This window comes from Somniosus microcephalus, chromosome 3, assembly GCF_052327205.1.
Source record: "Somniosus microcephalus isolate GS21.2 chromosome 3, FLI_Smic_1.0, whole genome shotgun sequence".
NCBI lineage: Eukaryota > Metazoa > Chordata > Chondrichthyes > Squaliformes > Somniosidae > Somniosus > Somniosus microcephalus.
Window position 1 is genome coordinate 245230399 of NC_140989.1, and position 4966 is coordinate 245235364.

The following is a 4966-nucleotide window of genomic DNA, read 5'->3' on the forward strand; positions in this document are numbered from 1 at the left end:
CAGTGGAGGTGGAGGCGGAGGCGGCGCTCACCCGGCCCCCAGTGGAGGTGGAGGCGGCGCTCACCCGGCCCCCAGTGGAGGTGGAGGCGGCGCTCACCCGGCCCCCAGTGGAGGTGGAGGCGGCGCTCACCCGGCCCCCAGTGGAGGTGGAGGCGGCGCTCACCCGGCCCCCAGTGGAGGAGGAGGCGGCGCTCACCCGGCCCCCAGTGGAGGAGGAGGTGGCGCTCCCGCTCACCCGGCCCCCAGTGGAGGTGGAGGCGGCGCTCACCCGGCCCCCAGTGGAGGAGGAGGCAGCGCTCCCGCTCACCCGGCCCCCAGTGGAGGAGGAGGCGGCGCTCACCCGGCCCCCAGTGGAGGTGGAGGCGGCGCTCACCCGGCCCCCAGTGGAGGAGGAGGTGGCGCTCCCGCTCACCCGGCCCCCAGTGGAGGTGGAGGCGGCGCTCACCCGGCCCCCAGTGGAGGAGGAGGCGGCGCTCACCCGGCCCCCAGTGGAGGAGGAGGCGGCGCTCACCCGGCCCCCAGTGGAGGAGGAGGCGGCGCTCCCGCTCACCCGGCCCCCAGTGGAGGTGGAGGCGGAGGCGGCGCTCCCGCTCACCCGGCCCCCAGTGGAGGTGGAGGCGGAGGCGGCGCTCACCCGGCCCCCAGTGGAGGCGGAGGCGGCGCTCACCCGGCCCCCAGTGGAGGCGGAGGCGGCGCTCACCCGGCCCCCAGTGGAGGCGGAGGCGGCGCTCACCCGGCCCCCAGTGGAGGCAGAGGCGGCGCTCACCCGGCCCCCAGTGGAGGCGGAGGCGGCGCTCACCCGGCCCCCAGTGGAGGCGGAGGCGGCGCTCACCCGGCCCCCAGTGGAGGCGGAGGCGGCGCTCACCCGGCCCCCAGTGGAGGCGGAGGCGGCGCTCACCCGGCCCCCAGTGGAGGCGGAGGCGGCGCTCACCCGGCCCCCAGTGGAGGCGGCGCTCCCGCTTACCCGGCCCCCAGTGGAGGCGGAGCTCACCCGGCCCCCAGTGGAGGAGGAGGCGGCGCTCCCGCTCACCCGGCCCCCAGTGGAGGAGGCGGCGGCGCTCCCGCTCACCCGGCCCCCAGTGGAGGAGGCGGCGGCGCTCACCCGGCCCCCAGTGGAGGTGGAGGCAGCGCTCACCCGGCCCCCAGTGGAGGTGGAGGCGGCGCTCACCCGGCCCCCAGTGGAGGAGGAGGCGGCGCTCCCGCTCACCCGGCCCCCAGTGGAGGTGGAGGCGGCGCTCACCCGGCCCCCAGTGGAGGAGGAGGCGGCGCTCCCGCTCACCCGGCCCCCAGTGGAGGAGGAGGCGGCGCTCACCCGGCCCCCAGTGGAGGTGGAGGCGGAGGCGGCGCTCACCCGGCCCCCAGTGGAGGCGGAGCTCACCCGGCCCCCAGTGGAGGTGGAGGCGGAGGCGGCGCTCACCCGGCCCCCAGTGGAGGAGGAGGCGGCGCTCCCGCTCACCCGGCCCCCAGTGGAGGAGGAGGCGGCGCTCCCGCTCACCCGGCCCCCAGTGGAGGAGGAGGCGGCGCTCCCGCTCACCCGGCCCCCAGTGGAGGTGGAGGCGGCGCTCACCCGGCCCCCAGTGGAGGAGGAGGCGGCGCTCCCGCTCACCCGGCCCCCAGTGGAGGAGGAGGCGGCGCTCCCGCTCACCCGGCCCCCAGTGGAGGAGGAGGCGGCGCTCCCGCTCACCCGGCCCCCAGTGGAGGAGGAGGCGGCGCTCCCGCTCACCCGGCCCCCAGTGGAGGAGGAGGCGGCGCTCCCGCTCACCCGGCCCCCAGTGGAGGAGGAGGCGGCGCTCCCGCTCACCCGGCCCCCAGTGGAGGAGGAGGCGGCGCTCCCGCTCACCCGGCCCCCAGTGGAGGTGGAGGCGGCGCTCACCCGGCCCCCAGTGGAGGAGGAGGCGGCGCTCCCGCTCACCCGGCCCCCAGTGGAGGAGGAGGCGGCGCTCCCGCTCACCCGGCCCCCAGTGGAGGAGGAGGCGGCGCTCCCGCTCACCCGGCCCCCAGTGGAGGAGGAGGCGGCGCTCCCGCTCACCCGGCCCCCAGTGGAGGAGGAGGCGGCGCTCCCGCTCACCCGGCCCCCAGTGGAGGAGGAGGCGGCGCTCCCGCTCACCCGGCCCCCAGTGGAGGAGGAGGCGGCGCTCCCGCTCACCCGGCCCCCAGTGGAGGAGGAGGCGGCGCTCCCGCTCACCCGGCCCCCAGTGGAGGAGGAGGCGGCGCTCCCGCTCACCCGGCCCCCAGTGGAGGAGGAGGCGGCGCTCCCGCTCACCCGGCCCCCAGTGGAGGAGGAGGCGGCGCTCCCGCTCACCCGGCCCCCAGTGGAGGAGGAGGCGGCGCTCCCGCTCACCCGGCCCCCAGTGGAGGAGGAGGCGGCGCTCCCGCTCACCCGGCCCCCAGTGGAGGAGGAGGCGGCGCTCCCGCTCACCCGGCCCCCAGTGGAGGAGGAGGCGGCGCTCCCGCTCACCCGGCCCCCAGTGGAGGAGGAGGCGGCGCTCCCGCTCACCCGGCCCCCAGTGGAGGAGGAGGCGGCGCTCCCGCTCACCCGGCCCCCAGTGGAGGAGGAGGCGGCGCTCCCGCTCACCCGGCCCCCAGTGGAGGAGGAGGCGGCGCTCCCGCTCACCCGGCCCCCAGTGGAGGAGGAGGCGGCGCTCCCGCTCACCCGGCCCCCAGTGGAGGAGGAGGCGGCGCTCCCGCTCACCCGGCCCCCAGTGGAGGAGGAGGCGGCGCTCCCGCTCACCCGGCCCCCAGTGGAGGAGGAGGCGGCGCTCCCGCTCACCCGGCCCCCAGTGGAGGAGGAGGCGGCGCTCCCGCTCACCCGGCCCCCAGTGGAGGAGGAGGCGGCGCTCCCGCTCACCCGGCCCCCAGTGGAGGAGGAGGCGGCGCTCCCGCTCACCCGGCCCCCAGTGGAGGAGGAGGCGGCGCTCCCGCTCACCCGGCCCCCAGTGGAGGTGGAGGCGGCGCTCACCCGGCCCCCAGTGGAGGAGGAGGCGGCGCTCCCGCTCACCCGGCCCCCAGTGGAGGAGGAGGCGGCGCTCCCGCTCACCCGGCCCCCAGTGGAGGAGGAGGCGGCGCTCCCGCTCACCCGGCCCCCAGTGGAGGAGGAGGCGGCGCTCCCGCTCACCCGGCCCCCAGTGGAGGAGGAGGCGGCGCTCCCGCTCACCCGGCCCCCAGTGGAGGAGGAGGCGGCGCTCCCGCTCACCCGGCCCCCAGTGGAGGAGGAGGCGGCGCTCCCGCTCACCCGGCCCCCAGTGGAGGAGGAGGCGGCGCTCCCGCTCACCCGGCCCCCAGTGGAGGAGGAGGCGGCGCTCCCGCTCACCCGGCCCCCAGTGGAGGTGGAGGCGGCGCTCACCCGGCCCCCAGTGGAGGAGGAGGCGGCGCTCCCGCTCACCCGGCCCCCAGTGGAGGAGGAGGCGGCGCTCCCGCTCACCCGGCCCCCAGTGGAGGAGGAGGCGGCGCTCCCGCTCACCCGGCCCCCAGTGGAGGAGGAGGCGGCGCTCCCGCTCACCCGGCCCCCAGTGGAGGAGGAGGCGGCGCTCCCGCTCACCCGGCCCCCAGTGGAGGAGGAGGCGGCGCTCCCGCTCACCCGGCCCCCAGTGGAGGAGGAGGCGGCGCTCCCGCTCACCCGGCCCCCAGTGGAGGAGGAGGCGGCGCTCCCGCTCACCCGGCCCCCAGTGGAGGAGGAGGCGGCGCTCCCGCTCACCCGGCCCCCAGTGGAGGAGGAGGCGGCGCTCCCGCTCACCCGGCCCCCAGTGGAGGAGGAGGCGGCGCTCCCGCTCACCCGGCCCCCAGTGGAGGAGGAGGCGGCGCTCCCGCTCACCCGGCCCCCAGTGGAGGAGGAGGCGGCGCTCCCGCTCACCCGGCCCCCAGTGGAGGAGGAGGCGGCGCTCCCGCTCACCCGGCCCCCAGTGGAGGAGGAGGCGGCGCTCCCGCTCACCCGGCCCCCAGTGGAGGAGGAGGCGGCGCTCCCGCTCACCCGGCCCCCAGTGGAGGAGGAGGCGGCGCTCCCGCTCACCCGGCCCCCAGTGGAGGAGGCGGCGCTCCCGCTCACCCGGCCCCCAGTGGAGGAGGAGGCGGCGCTCCCGCTCACCCGGCCCCCAGTGGAGGAGGAGGCGGCGCTCCCGCTCACCCGGCCCCCAGTGGAGGAGGAGGCGGCGCTCCCGCTCACCCGGCCCCCAGTGGAGGAGGAGGCGGCGCTCCCGCTCACCCGGCCCCCAGTGGAGGAGGAGGCGGCGCTCCCGCTCACCCGGCCCCCAGTGGAGGAGGAGGCGGCGCTCCCGCTCACCCGGCCCCCAGTGGAGGAGGAGGCGGCGCTCCCGCTCACCCGGCCCCCAGTGGAGGAGGAGGCGGCGCTCCCGCTCACCCGGCCCCCAGTGGAGGAGGAGGCGGCGCTCCCGCTCACCCGGCCCCCAGTGGAGGAGGAGGCGGCGCTCCCGCTCACCCGGCCCCCAGTGGAGGAGGAGGCGGCGCTCCCGCTCACCCGGCCCCCAGTGGAGGAGGAGGCGGCGCTCCCGCTCACCCGGCCCCCAGTGGAGGAGGAGGCGGCGCTCCCGCTCACCCGGCCCCCAGTGGAGGAGGAGGCGGCGCCCCCGCTCACCCGGCCCCCAGTGGAGGAGGAGGCGGCGCTCCCGCTCACCCGGCCCCCAGTGGAGGAGGAGGCGGCGCTCCCGCTCACCCGGCCCCCAGTGGAGGAGGAGGCGGCGCTCCCGCTCACCCGGCCCCCAGTGGAGGAGGAGGCGGCGCTCCCGCTCACCCGGCCCCCAGTGGAGGAGGAGGCGGCGCTCCCGCTCACCCGGCCCCCAGTGGAGGAGGAGGCGGCGCTCCCGCTCACCCGGCCCCCAGTGGAGGAGGAGGCGGCGCTCCCGCTCACCCGGCCCCCAGTGGAGGTGGAGGCGGCGCTCACCCGGCCCCCAGTGGAGGAGGAGGCGGCGCTCCCGCTCACCCGGCCCCCACTGGAGGTGGAGGCGGCGCTCAC